The following is a 15,972-nucleotide window of genomic DNA, read 5'->3' on the forward strand; positions in this document are numbered from 1 at the left end:
TCATATTAAGAATGCAATTTATGCTATTTATTCTTCAGGAGGAACACAGGGCACATGAATCTGCCTCAGATTCCAGGTAATGGATAGATTTTCAGCAATACTTCCTTTACAGAAGTCATTTAGGTACATTCAAATTTCCAGCAAACCAGAAGTAATTTAAAAGCTCAGTATACTGCATTGTTACTCATCAAATCTGGCCTAGGTGTCCCATTCCTTATAAAAACTGAACAGAGTGCTCGCTTCGGCAGCACATATACTAAAATTGGAACGATACAGAGAAGATTAGCATGGCCCCTGCGCAAGGATGACACGCAAATTCGTGAAGCGTTCCATATTTTTAAGGAAGCTGTGGTACATATACACCATGGAATATTACTCAGCCGTCAAAAAGAATTCATTTGAACCAGTCCTAATGAGATGGATGAAACTGGAGCCCCTTATACAGAGTGAAGTAAGCCAGAAAGATAAAGAACATTACAGCATACTAACACATATATATGGAATTTAGAAAGATGGTAACGATAACCCTATATGCAAAACAGAAAAAGAGACACAGAAATACAGAACAGACTTTTGAACTCTGTGGGAGAAGGTGAGGGTGGGATGTTTCAAAAGAACAGCATGTATACTATCTATGGTGAAACAGATCACCAGCCCAGGTGGGATGCATGAGACAAGTGCTTGGGCCTGGTGCACTGGGAAGACCCAGAGGAATCGGGTGGAGAGGGAGATGGGAGGGGGGGATCGGGATGGGGAATAAGTGTAAATCTATGGCTGATTCATATCAATGTATGACAAAACCCACTGAAATGTTGTGAAGTAATTAGCCTCCAACTAATAAAAAAAACAAAACAAAACCAAAAAAAAACTGAACAGAAAGAGCTAGATCTTTTAGTACTCTAGCTTAATTATGGGATTCTTATTCCTCAAAACCAGATTTATATTTCAAAGTAAAATGGCTCTAGAAGGCAATTAAAGAGATGGGACTCTCTCTTTAGACTATCAATCCACCTTACCTGTCTTCTGAGAAACCTGTATACAGGTCAAGAAGCAACAGTTAGAACCGGGCATGGAACAGCGGACTGGTTCAAAATCGGGAAAGGAGAACATCAAGGCTGTATATTGTTACCCTGCTTATTTAACTTAAATGCAGACTACAACATGAGAAATGCCAGGCTGGATGAACCCCAAGCTGGAATCAAGACTGCTGGGGGAAATATCAATAACTTCAGATACACAGATGACACCACTCTAATGGCAGAAAGTGAAGAGGAATTAAAGAACCTATTGATGAGGGTGAAACAAAAAAGTGAAAAAGCTGGTTTAAAACTCAACATTCAAAAAATGAAGATCATAGTATTGGGTCCCATCAGTTCAGTTCAGTTCAGTTGCTCAGTTGTGTCTGACTCTCTGTGACCCCATGGACTGCAGCATGCCAGACTTTCCTGTCCATCACCAACTCCCGGAGCTTACTCAAAATCATTTCCATCCAACCATCTAACCATCTCATCTTCTGTCATCCCCTTCTCCTCCCACCTTCAATCTTTCTCAGCATCAGGGTGTTTTACAAAGAGTCAGTTCTTTGCATCAGTGGTCAAAGTATTGGAGTTTCAGCTTCAGCATCAGTCCTTCCAATGAATGTTCAGGACTGATTTCCTTTAGGATGGACTGGTTGGATCTCCTTGCAGTCCAAGGGATTCTCAAGAGTCTTCTCCAACACCACAGTTCAAAAGCATCAATTCTTTGGCACTCAGCTTTCTTTATAGTTCAATTCTCACATCCATACATGACTACTGGAAAAACCATTGCCTTGACTAGATGGACCTTTGTTGGCAAAGCAATGTCTCTGCTTCTTAATATGCTGTCTAGATTGGTCATAGTTTTTCTTCCAAGGAGCAAGCGTCTTTTAACTTTATGGCTGAACTCACCATCTGCAGTGATTTTGGAGCCCAAGAAAATAAAGTCTGTCACTGTTTTCATTGTTTCTCCATCTATTTGCTGTGAAGTGATGGGACCAGATGCCATGATCTTAGTTTTCTGAATGTTCAGCTTCAAGCCAACTTTTTCACTTTCCTCTTTCACTTTCATCAAGAGGCTCTTTAGTTCCTGTTCACTTTCTGCCATAAGGGTGGTGTCATCTGCATATCTGAGGTTATTAATATTTCTCCTGGCAGTCTTGATTCCAGCTTGTGCTTCATCTAGCCCAGTGTTTCTCATGGTGTACTCTGCATATAAGTTAAGTAAGTAGGGTGATAATATACAACCTTGATGTACTCCTTTCCCAATTTGGAACCAGTCTGTTGTCCCATGTCCGGTTCTAACTGTTGCTTCCTGACCTGCATACAGATTTCTCAAGAGGCAGGTCAGGGGGTCTGGTATTCCCATCTCTTTAAGAATTTTCCACCGTTTGTTGTGATCCACACAGTCAAAGGCTTTGGCATAGTCAATAAAGCAGAAGTAGATGTTTTTCTGGAACTCTCTTGCTTTTTTGATGATCCAACGGATGTTGGCAATTTGATCTCTGGCTCCCCTATCTTTTCTATCACTTCATGGCAAATAAATGGGGAAAAAGTGGAAATAGTGATAGATTTTACTTTGGGGGGCTCCAAAATCATTGCAGATGGGGTCTGCAGCCATGAAATTAAAAGACATTTGCTCCTTGGAAGGAAAGCTATGACAAGCCTAGACAGGGTATTAAAAAGCAGAGACATCACTTTGCTGACAAAGGTCCATATAGTCAAAGCTATGACTTTTCCAATAGTCATGTATACATGTGAGAGTTGGACCATAAAGAAAGCTGAGCAAGGAAGAATTGATGCTTTCAAGCTGTGGTGCTGGAGAAGACTCTTCAGAATCCCTTGACCAGCAAGGAGATCAAAGCAGTCAGTCCTAAAGGAAATCAACCCTGAATATTCACTGGAAGGACTGATGCTGCAGCTGAAATTTCATTACTTTGGCCACCTGATGTGAAGAGCTGATTCAGTTGGAAAGACCTTAATGCTGTGAAAGATTGAGGGTGGAAGGAGAAGGGGGTGACAGAGGATGAGATGGTTGGATGGCCTCACCGACTCAATGGACATGAGTTTGAGCAAACTCCAGGGGATAGTGGAGGACAGGGAAGCCTGGTGTGCATCCATTGGGTTGCAAAGATTTGGACACAACTCAGTGATCAACAGTAACAACAGAAGGCAGTAGAAGCTAAGAAACACAAAGCAGAAACAGGAACACAGTGTGTAACTGCAATTCTGAAAGACTTTAGTATAATGTGTGGGATTTAGACACAGAGATCTGTTAAGAGTGGGAACAAAAATGAATGAGGCAAATGCTTAGAAATGTAGTTGGTTATGAAGATTGCAGGGCTTCCCTGGTGGCTCAGTTGGTAAAGAATTTTCCTGCAGTGCAGGAGAGCTGGGTTCGATCCCTGTGTTGGGAAGAGCCACTGGAGAAGGAAATGGTAACCCACTCCAGTATTCTTGCCTGGACAGTCCCCATGGACAGAGGAGCCTGGCGGGCTGCAGTCCTTGGCGGTTGCAAAGAGTCCGACACACTGAGCAACTAAGCATAGTACAACACATGGAGATCGGATTCTGGGAGGGAAATGGAAAAGTCCTTTGGTAACCTTTTGAGGAAAGGGACAAAAGGGATGGCAGTCAGGTTTCCAAGCAGAGGTTACTTCTCTGAGTTGGTAACAGACTGAAAGTGAAAGTCGCTCAGTCGTGTCTGATTCTTTGCGACCCCATGGACTGTACAGGAGGGGGTAGACTTTCCCTTCTCCAGGGGATCTTCCCGACCCAGGAATCAAACTGAGCTCTCCTACATTGCAAGTGGATTCTTTACCAAGTGAGCTATTAAGGAAGATGAAGAAAAGTGGCACATGAGTAGGTATCAGGAAGAGCTCTGTTCTATAATGGACTCTTCAAGTTCTAGGGTGAGGGAGCTCAAATTTCCAAAGGTATCAGCAGCCATAGAAACTCAGCAGAGAGAAGAAAACCTGGAGGGAAGGCCCTCACTGAGATCATGCCTCATTGCCAAACCCCATCAGATCTGGGAGGAAGACAGAGACAAAGAGTGTTGATCGAGTATGGAATAGGACACTGGAGTGGTGGAGATGGGAGGTGCTGAGGGACCAAATAGGGAGGACTGAGCAGATAAATTGTGTGGTGTTGATGAGGAGGACAGGGAGAGATGGTGCTGGGAAGGAAAATGAGGGGTGAGTAGAGGTGATTATGGTAATGGTGGAGGTGGGAGGGGATTGGAGCGGCCATGGTGGTGATGGCTCAGGAGACAGATTCTGAACGTGTATTTCTGGGGTGATTATTTTAAATCTTACACTTGTGGGGATTGGTAGGATAGACTCTGGATGGGATTTTTCAATAGGTTCAGCAGAAAGATTCTAGGTAGGGCAGAATCAGAGGAAGCAAGGAAAAGGCTGATGTATATGACCTCCAAAGACTTAGAATTATCTTTTACTATACTGCTTGCAAAGATCAAAGAGATGAATTTACATTTTAAGCATTTATATTTCAGTCTTTTTTTCTTAATTAAGCTTGGATAAAATTAGAAACTGAAATGCTCCATGGTGAGACATATTAGAAGTACCACATGCAGAGACATTTATCTCTAAATTAATGTAACTGACTGGGCAAAGGAGTCAGGGAGACAAGTGGTTTCTTACTACTCTGATAATCTAGGGAGAGAGACACATTTGCAACATGACCAAGTGAAAAATATTACTAGATCTTTTCAAGTAACAGGCAGTAAGCAGTGGAGATTGTAATTATTACAAATATTTTATATTCCACTCATGTCCATTGCTTATTGGACCTTCCTAATGCTATATAATAATATTTTCAAAGACTCATAGAATTAAGAACACTCATTCTTGAATGGGGTAGGTGCTGTATTGATACTCGGTCAAGAGACATAATGTGTGAATTTTCTTTTTTTCTGCTCACTGCCCCTTTGAATAGTGATTAAATCCTCTTGTCAGATTTACAGCTCAAGGAACATTTGAGGTACGCAGCTTTCAGCCCAGCTTCTAGTTTCTATCAGAAATTTAGCTGGTTTGTTCTTGCTATAATAAGTTGAGATCTGATCTTACTCCCCAGTGGCTGCTCATGATACTCTGAACTACTAGAGAACATGTAAGCAACATCAACAATAACACAAATGAATCCAGAGAAAAACAAAAAGCTTTATACTCTGGCTTCAGCCTACAGTATCATGAGTGTTTATTTCTCTCTTGATGCTTCTGGTAACTGTTTGTGGGAATATAAGGTAAACAGAAGGGCCACTCTCCTACAACCTTCAAATTCTTTTTCTCTTTCTTCCTCCACTTTCACTGAGGATATCAGCCTCAATTTGGACATGGAAAGCAGTCTTCTTCAAATATCAGTGCTTGGTTAGGAGAAGGTAGGTGTTTAGTTTCTGGCTGGCAGCAGTCGGGAGAATGGAGTGGTGTATAAAGACCAATGTGTTTTCCTACTTTGTTTCAACAGAATGAGTAAACTATCAGTCTCACAGTTTTAGGTTTTCAAGATAATTGTACATTTTTGACATTTCTTATGTGTCACACGAATATCTGTTCATTAAGCAGAAAATCAGAAAAGTCTATTTCAGAGTTCATGAGCCAGAGGAAATCTAAAAGGGTTGGTTGGATTGAAGCAATGTCCATTCTTTGGATGTTAAAAAGAGCAACCCTATGAAAGGCCCTTTTCATACTGTTCACGGGGTTCTCAAGGCAAGAACACGGAAGTGGCTGGCCATCCCTTCTCCAGTGCACCATGTTTTATCAGAACTCTCCACTGTGACCCATCCGTCTTGGGTGGTCCTAGACAGCATGGCTCAGAGTTTCATTGAGTTAGATGAGGCTGTGGTCCATGTGATCAGTTTAGTTAGTTTTCTGTGACTGTGGTTTTCATTCTGAATGCCCTCTGATGGAGAAGGATAAGAGGCTTGTGAAGCTCTGTGATGGGAGGAACTGGCTATAGGGGAATCTGGGTCTTGTTCTGATGGAGGGGCCATGCTTCAGTCAGTCAGTCAGTTCAGTCCCTCAGTCGTGTCTGACTCTTTGTGACCCCATGAATCACAGCATGCCAGGCCTCCCTGTCCATCACAAACTCCCGGAGTTTACTCAAACTCATGCCCATCAAGTCAGTGATGCCATCCAGCTATCTCATCCTCTGTCGTCCCCTTCTCCTCCTGCCCCCAATCCCTCCCAGCATCAGGGGCTTTTCCAATGAGTCAACTCTTCGCATGAGGTGGCCAAAGTATTGGGAGTTTCAGCTTCAACATCAGTCCTTCCAATGAACACCCAGGACTGATCTCCTTTAGCATGGACTGGTTGGATCTCCTTGCAGTCCAAGGGACTCTCAAGAGTCTTCTCCAACACCACAGTTCAAAAGCATCAATTTTTCAGCACTCAGCTTTCTTCACAGTCCAACTCTCACATCCATACATGACCACTGGAAAAACCATAGCCTTGACCAGACAGACCTTTGTTGGCAAAGTAATGTCTCTGCTTTTTAATATGCTATCTAGGTTGGTCATAACTTTTAGATCTCTAATCCAATTTTCTGTTGATGAAATCCTAAAAGATAATGCTGCTGCTGCTGCTAAGTTGCTTCAGTCATGTCTGACTCTGTGCGACCCCATAGACGGCAGCCCACTAGGCTCCCCCGTCCCTGGGATTCTCCAGGCAGGAACACTGGAGTGGGTTACCATTTCCTTCTCCAATGCATGAAAGTGAAAAGCAAAAGTGAAGTCGATCAGTCGTGTCCGACTCCCAGCGACCCCATGGACTGCAGCCCACCAGGCTACTCCATCCAAGGGATTCTCCAGGCAAGAGTACTGGAGTGGATTGCTGCACTCAATATGCCAGCAAATTTGGAAAACTCAGCAGTGGCCACAGGACAGGAAAAGGTCAGTTTTCATTACAATCCCCAAAATGGCAATGCCAAAGAATGTTGAAACTACTGCACAATTGCACTCATCTCACATGCTAGCAAAGTAATGCTCAAAATTCTCCAAGTTAGGCTTCACGTTAGGTACATGTTAGGTACAGGTACCTTCAAGTCAGGTACATGACCGAGGACTTCCAGATGTTCAAGCTGGAAAAAGCAGAGGAACCAGAGACCAAATTGCCAGCATCTGTTGGATTATAGAAAAAGCAAGAGAATTCCAGAACATCTACTTCTGCTTTATTGACTACACCAAAGCCTTTGATTGTGTGGATCACAACAAACTGTGAAAATTCTTAAAGAGATGGAAATACCAGACTGCCTGACCTGCCTCCTGAGAAATCATGTAGATCAAGAAGCAACAGTTAGAACCAGATATGGAACAGTAGACTGGTTCCAATGTGGCAAAGGAGTATGTCAAGGCTGTGTATTGTCACCCTGCTTATTTAAATTCTACACAGAGTACATCATGGGAAATGCCAGGCTGGATGAATCGCAAGTTGGAATCAAGATTTCCAGGAGAAATATCAACAACCTCACACATGCATATAAGACCACCCTTATGGCAGAAAGCAAAAAGGAAGTAAAGAGCCTCTTGATGAAAGTGAAAGAGAGTGAAAAATCTGGCGTAAAACTCAATATTCAAAAAACTAAGATCATGGTGTCTACTCCCATCACTTCATGGCAAATAGATGGGGAAACAATGGAAACAGTGGGAGACTTTATTTTTTTGGGCTCCAAAATCACTGCAGATGGTGACTGCAGCCATGAAATTAAAAGATGTTTGCTCCTTGGAAGAAAAGCTATGACCAACCTAGACAGCATATTAAAAAGCAGAGACATTACTTTGCTGACAAAGGTCTGCATAGTCAAAGCCATGGTTTTTCCAGTAGTCATGTATGGATGTGAGAGTTGGACCATAAAGAAAGCTGAGCACTGAAGAATTGATGCTTTTGAGCTGTGGTGTTGAAGAAGACCCTTGACAGTCCCTTGGAAGGACTGATGCTGAAGGTGAAACTCCAATACTTTGGTCACCTGATGCAAAGAGCTGACTCATTGGAGAAGACCCTGATGCTGGGAAACACTGAAGGCAGGAGGAGAAGGGGATGACAGAGGATGAAATGGCTGGATGGCATCACCGACTCGATGGATATGAGTTTGAGCAAGCTCCAGGAATTGTTGATGGACAGGGAAGCCTGGCGTGCTGCAGTCCATGCGGTTGAAAACAGTTGGATATGGCTGAGTGACTGAACTGCACTGAACTGATGAAAGGCCCTGATTTCCTCCTATGATGAAAGCCATTTCATTCTTATCCAAAAATATGCACATTTGGGCATGCTTGTTATCTTCTCATTTCCAAAAATGGAATTCAGGAAGGGATCTCTTGTTTTTAAATATTAATACATGTACATGCAGTGGTTTATTCCTGAGCACATGAGGAGAATTTTTATAGAGTCTTTTATTCATAAATGGATTAACTACGTTTTACAGTCCTAAATTGATAACACCCTTATCTCAGAAAGCTTTGAGATGCGGTAGCTTCTCTCATGAGTCAATGTATACTCCGTGTGTCATATATACATTCGTGTCTGCAAATATAATTAGGAAAATCTGCCCCTTAAAAAGGCTATATCCCAAAACCTGGCAGGAACATTTTTGATTATTCTCTTTTTTGCATTAGAGTCTCTACTATATTCTTTTCAGGGTGAGAGTTAGCTACCTTTAAGGGAAGCTTAATTCTTCTATTTTTAAGGCAAATGGGGTCAGAAATAATTTAAATCACCTCAGAGGACCATGTGTTAACTCTCGGGAAATATTAATCCCTGAGTTTATGAATCTGGCCCTTTGATGGTTATGTGGGCCAACCCAGCATATTTATTTATTTTCTTTTCTCAGAACTATTTTAAAAATAAAATATAAGTGATTCTTTGGTGGGGGCCTGGATAGAAAAAAATTAAGCTGTTTTTCATGTTGATTCCTTTCTTTTCTGAACGATAGCATCATAGATCCCAGTCTGACACCCGACACAATCAAATAAGCCAACTATAAAGTGCTCCCCTTCCCAGCTGCATTTCTCTGGCAGCCCTTCAGACAGCCCTTCTGCTGCTTAAAGATGTTGGTGGTTTTCTGCTAGATCTACAGCTTTGAGGCCTGGCTAGGGTGGAAGGGTAGAAAAAGCTAGTAAAAGGGAAGAGCTTTGTTTACCTGCATCCGACTAATTCTCCAAGGTTTGGTTTACTCACTGCACTTCAAAAAATGCATCAGGAGAGAGAGAACTCTCAAATCCCTTGATTGCCCATCTGTTTCACCTAAAAATCAGGCTATCCTCCCCTGGTTGCTGTAATATTTCACCTTGCCTTCTGACTTCAGACTTCAGTTCACATAAAGTAGTCAAGAAGAGTGTTTATAACAGAAAAGCTTAATAAAACCAAAGGAGGCTGGGAAATGGGTCACTGACTGGCAGTTATCATTGTTCATGGATTTTTGTTTTTGTTACTGTTGTTTTCTTCTGTTTTGTTTTTGGCTAGAGGGTAAGATTCAAGTCTTAGGAACTATGTTGTGACATCTACTACAGACCTCCTCCCCAGAGACGTGCTGCCTGAATGACTCATCTATTTCCTAGATGGAAAACACAGAAAAAAGTGATTGAAGCCAAAATTGACTTTCACTTGGAATTAATCATTTTTCTAGTTACCCATTTTCTTTTTCCCTCTTTAAGATCAACACAAGGATAAGGAGGCTGACTTTGTGGGCATGCAGTCTATGTGGTCACCGAGTCTGAGTCCCCACGCCCAGAAGAGCCTCTTGATTTGTTTCATGGTTTTCGGCCCCCTTAAAATTCTTAATATTTGTTGTAAATTATTTAATTGGTTCTGAGGCAAATTAGAGGTAATGCTTATTTTGATGATGAACTGTGGGTAATAACAGAAGTACCAGACTGGAAGCTCTCACCTAGGATGCATCACTAATTAGCAGTCTGAGCACTGGAAGTTAACCATTAATCTATCTGGTGAACTTGGGGAGTGAGTTAAACTGGAGCAGTAGTTTAAAGTAGATGATATGTTCTGTTTGAGGTATCGTGATTTTTTGCTGCAGGGGGCAAGGGCTTCCCTGGTGGCTCAAATGGTAAAGAATCTGCCTGTAATGTAGGAGACCTGGGTTTGATCCCTGGGTCAAGAAGATCCCCTGGAGAAGGGAATGGCCACCCACTCCAGTGTTCTTGCCTGGAGAATCCCTTGGACAGAGGAGCCTAGTGAGCTACAGTCCATGGGGTTGCAAAGAGTTGGACACGACTGAGCAACTAACACTGCTACTACTGATGGAGTAGTAGAAACCGGCCTCTGGGTGCCTGTTTCTGCTTCAGTGTGAAGAGTGGGTCTTTCGTCTCTTGAATGTTCCAAAGGTCTCTTCAGGCTCAGCTATTACTATTCTAGGAATAGTGTTCTTGGAGGTCAGAACTTATGATGTGGGATGAGGTAAAAACAGAGAGGCATAGAGTTCAGTGATTTTCCAGGGTGAAAGGAATTTATGTAAAGATTTGGATTGGGAGGGGACAGATGCCAAGAAAATTATGACGGCAAATTAAACTCCTCACTTGCCAGCTGAAATACTGTCTGCACAATGAATTCTTCCTTGATTCACCTAGTTTCTTCGGACATTTCTTGCATCTGCACTCCCATAGGCCTTAAGATCTTATCACTTATTTGATACAAACATGCTCCTTTAAATAACATTTTGAAATAAAAATGCTATTGTTAGCATTGCAGTACTATATTTTTTGTTTCTAGTAGAATAAAAGTTTCATTTGGATGGCCTACCTCCCCAGCCAGTTATAACTTAGAACATGGTAATCTATCAAAAATAGTTTTGACTGCATTTATGGAATGGATAAATAGATTATAAGCTCCGTGAAGATGGACAAAATTAATTTCTACTTCATGTATTTCTCTCAAGACTGAGCAGAAGATTATGTGTATTCCACTGATACTGTTATGAAGTAATTTAACAATTGCTTCCCTGGCATGTTGCCTGAGGGAGGTTTTATGAAGGTACACAGAAAGTTTTAGTATACTATAAAATAGGAAGTTCATATTCAGTTTAATTTTCTGGAGGAAACTGATCTTTCTTTAAAAAAAATCTCAAATAAGCAATCACACAAACAAATAAATAAGCAAACACACAAACAAACAAGAAATGTAAAAGAGAAAAGGAAAAAAGCAGCCCGTTTTTCTTTCATTTCCTAGCGCAGTGACTTAAGTGCACAGAAAATCCTAATCTTTCAGGGGAAGTTGTCCAAATGGAAATTATCCTCAAAAACAGTCCCAATTTCAGTGCTCAGATTGTAGAGCATAGACCAGCAGCTTCCTGAAACCATAGCCTGAATTTTGCAGGTCATATTGGAAAAAAAGTAGAATTCCCCTTAGAAATTATTTGATTCACAGTCTTTAAAGACCATATTTTAGCCAAACATATAAACCAAGAATCAGAGCTTAGTGCCCTGAAACAAGAAGTATAGATAGAAACCATCCACTCACTGTACACTCCATAAAAGTTTCCCTAAGACCAAGAGAAATTTGACCAAAGTTAGGCAATTATACACCACACTAAGAATGAACAGTTTCAAGTCAAGTTGGCCATAAAGAGGGAGACTAAACCCCCTCCTCATACAGGTACATATGGAAAAATGTCTTTTGTGGTGGGGGGTGGGAAGATAAACTACCTAAGCAACTCCTACATTTTGGGTGAACAAGAAAAACCCACATCCAAGAAGACAGGAGAGACTGAAACACAAATCTCCCCAGAAGCCTGACCCCCAGTGGGGTAACCCATGATTGGAGAGAACCCCAAATCCTTGGCTGCTCTGGAAGGAGTGAAGGGTTTTCACCCCCACATCTAGCCTTTAAGACGTGCACTTCAGACAGGAGCCCCAAAAGCATCTAGCTCTGAAGCCAAGTAGACTATAGCAAACTGAGAAATAATCCTTACAGGCTTTGTATGGACTCAGCCACCCTCAGGCCCAGCACAGAGGCAGCTGTCTGGAAAAGGCCCAGTCTCTACGGAAGAGGCTCTTCTTAGAGTATTGGCCTGAGAGGCAGGCATCTGATTTAACACACATTCGGAGATCTACTGAAATACTCTCCAAAAAGACAGAGGCGGATGGATGCCATCTTTGTGGTCTGCCTGTATTCATGAGTTGTTTTTTTTTTTAATTTTATATCTCACATATAAATGCAATCACACAGTATTTGTCTTTCTCTGACTTGTTTTACTCAGCTTAATGGTTTCTTTCACCTGTACTGTCGCAAGGGCAGAATTTTCTTTCAGTGGCTGAATAACATTCCATATATGTATATGTATACACACACTCACCATATTTTCTTTATCCATTCATCCATCCATGGGCAATAAGTTTGTTTCCATGTCTCGGGTATTGTCAATAATCTTGTGAGGAAAATGAGAGTACTGATATCTTTCTGAGATAGTGATTGCATTTCCTTCAGATATATATCCAAAAGTAGCATTGTGGGATCATATGGTAAATTCTATTTTTAATATTTTGAGGAGCCTCCAAATTGTTTTCCGTAGTGGCTGTGTCAATGTACATTCCCACCAACAGCGTACAAGGGTTCCCTTTTCTCCACATCCTTGTCAGCATTTATCTCTTTCTTTTGGATAATAGACGATTTAACAGCTAGGAGGTGATATCTCACTGGAGCTTTTATTTCTGTTTCCCTGGTAATTATTGTAGTTGTGTACCTTTTGGCCATTTGCATATTCTCTTTGGAAAATGGTCTGTTCATTCGTCCATTTTAAAATCAGGTTTTAAAATGGCTTCACTGTTGGAAGGGCCACTGTGAGCAGGCAGGCTGCTGGCTGTGTCCCGCTGCTAGGTGAGGTCACAAGCCGGGCTCTCGGGCAAGGCACAGTTTTCAGCCATCCAGGGGTGCTGTGGGCCGGGCTCTGTGGTTTTGCAGGGTCACCATTCAGGTTCCCTGGTTGTGCTGGGCCAGTGGCTAAGCTCAACCTTTGGGCAGGGCTGCAGGTTGGACTTCCTGCCCGAGTGGGCCTGTCGGACAGGCTCCGTGGCCGTACACGTGTGACTGGAAGCTATGCTCAGCGGCTGAACAGAGCTGCAGCTTTGATTCCTTGCTTATGTTCTGTGGATCAAATTGACATGCATCACTCTAAAAATTCTCACTCTGGGCAACGCAGTACCAGACACTGTTCCACAACATTTCAGTTGAAATCTAAGTTAAAATACATTTTAATAATTGAAATACTGGATCAAGATCCACACAGCTATTGGGCATTGAATCCGGAATTTGAATCCCTTCTTTGTCTGATTTTAAACCCTGTTTTATTCCCAGATGTTTTATTCCCAGTGCATGGAGTTCAACATATTTTGTTTGGGCTCCACAGTGTTTTATTAAAAGGGCTTTTAATTATATATATGATAATCTTTGGATTAATACATATAAATATCTTTTGGAAGATGAAAAATAAAATGGCTGAGTTGAAATACATACTGGGTGGGTTTAAGAGAAGATTAAATGGAGCAGAGGGATAGATTAGTAAACTTGAAAGAATATCTGGAATAGAACACAACAGAGGAAAAAGACAAAACAAAAAATAGAGTGTCAGTGCGCTAAGAGATAATGTCAAACGACCACATAATTATGAAACTCGAGTCCTTGAGGGAACAGACTGGCCATTGGCAATGGCCTAAAATTCTATAAAAATGTGCAGATGGGCCAATATTTGGTCAAGGCAGCCAATGCTCAGATACCTGCTTGAGATAGAGCAAAGTTTTCCGAGACATGGTCCCATCAGGAATGCCCTGGTTAAGGGAGGAGACCCTCTGTCACATGTGGCCAAGGCACTGCCTTTCTGAAGTATGTGAGATCATTCAGCTGATCTCAAGGGGCTGCTGAGGTTGTTGCCAAGGGATGTGAGAGAGGGGTGAACTCCTTTAAGATTATAGTATCTAGCAAGGACCGTGGAGGGGTGAGGCCAGTCCCTCTGGTTAGGAGAGGTATAGCAGAGGGCCCAGATTTGGGTCCAGCCCTTAGCAAGGAGGCTTCCCTGGCTAAGCCATGCTTGCAGGTGCCACTTCCATGGCCCTGGGCATGACCGGAAGCTTCATGTAGAGGGTCACAGGATAAGGGATCTCTGTTCCTAAGAGAGCCCAGTATGTAGCCAGCAATTACCACCTAGTGGCATAGAGCCCGGGACCAAGGAGAAGGGCAGCTTCTTATATAAGAATCCCATGGAGAGTATACGGCCATCTTAGGTGGTCCAGAAACTCTGGGACACATGAAAGGAGTTTACTAAAGTCTTTAGAATGAAGGCGTCTCTGGAGAGCCTTAAGGGAGGGTACCTACTGTTTTGTAATTTGGAAAGATTCTACAGACTTTCTTTGGAGGTGACCCTGTTTAGAATGGGAAGATTTACAAATAATGACATAAATGGGTTTAAGTAAAAATGTGTATGTTGCTTCTAGAACCGTCTAAAGCCTGAAAGATGTTGGGCTTGTTTTACAGTTGTAGATGCTGAGAGTCCATAGCTGTTTATTGACAGTGTCAGGGATGGAGTGGCATTTGATTTACCAAATAATTTTCAGGAATTTAATTGAGGCTTTGAACCATGTTTGAGGCAACAGCTCATCCCTGCCTTTTTGAGCTCTTTTATGAGTATTTGTATTTACCAAATACAAATGAGTCATCTTGGAAGAGAATTTCATCAATGTAATGTCATATCTGTGCCCCAGGAGAAATCTGAGTGCAGTTAAGATGTTGCCTGCAAAGATTATGTGTGATTAAAGCTGCTGAGGAACCCGGTGGCTAGATGGGTATACATATATATATATATGTACCTGTATATAAAATATCCCTTCAGAAATGATGGCAAACCACAGTTGAGAGATGGCTGAAAAAGGCACTAAATGGAACATAGCCAAACCTATAATGGTGAATATTTACCAGTTCCTGATTAGATAGTCTCAATAATTTCAATCATATGCCTTAATGGTGGGAACATGGAATTACATTTGAAGTAATCTACTGTGAAGCACCATTCACTCCTACTGAGTTTAAGAATAGACCAAATTGAGCTGTTAGGTGGAGAAGTAATGGGGATAATCATCTCTTATATAAGCTGGTGTCTCTGTGAAAGCCCTGTTTACTTTACCCTGGGCCGGATTAACAGCACAGACCCTCCTGGGCTCACTTGTTTTCATTTACGTTGGCAGGCTGGATCCTATAGGCATTTGTATGCTACACTTCGGGAAGCCAGTCACCTACGTGAGTTAAACCCCCCAAACATACTAACCTTCCTAAAGGAACCTCCATATCACCTGTCTATTTTTTCAGATTCTCCAAAGCAAATGTTTCTTCTAGAAACATAGCTGGCATGCAGTTGATATGTTGAGTTTGAAATAGACAGTTCACTAACTTCCTTCTGTGAATTAAGCTAACTTGGAAGACATTGTAATATGTAAGTTGGTGTCTGAACTGGGTCGGGTTTTGGCTTTTCCACTTACTAACATTGCAAAAAGAACAAGTCAGTTCCCTCCCTAAGCTTATTTATAGAATGGAGGTATAATATCATGTATTCTAAAGTTATCATGTGTCTTCAATGAAATCTAGTTTATTGACTACAAAATGGTTAATCAATGTGTAGCCTTCAGCACACCCCCCATACTTTTATTTCCAAAGGCATGTTCCCACCTTAGACATTGTTGTAAACAATCAATTACATTTTAATTGTTCATGGGATGTCCAGAAGGGTCCTCTTCTCTTTAGGCTAACTCTCTCATAGCTGTTTATAGCTTTGTTGGGCTTTACTTATACCGTGTTTAGGTACCTTGATCACTTATTTCTAGAATTTCCTCCGATTTTTAAGTTTGAAGTAGAAATCTGAACTTGCTTCTACCTTAGGAAATTCATTTCCTGTGACAGTGCATGTAGCAGATGGTGTTCTCTGATCCTTCTGCTATACTCTGAAGGGTGAAGGT

At 41.7% G+C, this 15,972-nt stretch overlaps 1 non-coding gene across 1 annotated transcript; it reads left to right on the top strand.

Moving 5' to 3' along the window:
- The first annotated feature begins 232 nt into the window (after positions 1-232).
- LOC122424849 lies at positions 233-339 on the top strand. Its single transcript, XR_006264578.1, has one exon. It is a non-coding gene; the product is annotated as a U6 spliceosomal RNA (small nuclear RNA).
- Positions 340-15,972: the final 15,633 nt, after the last annotated feature.

Source organism: Cervus canadensis, chromosome 1 (assembly GCF_019320065.1).
Source record: "Cervus canadensis isolate Bull #8, Minnesota chromosome 1, ASM1932006v1, whole genome shotgun sequence".
In the NCBI taxonomy this organism is placed as follows: domain Eukaryota; kingdom Metazoa; phylum Chordata; class Mammalia; order Artiodactyla; family Cervidae; genus Cervus; species Cervus canadensis.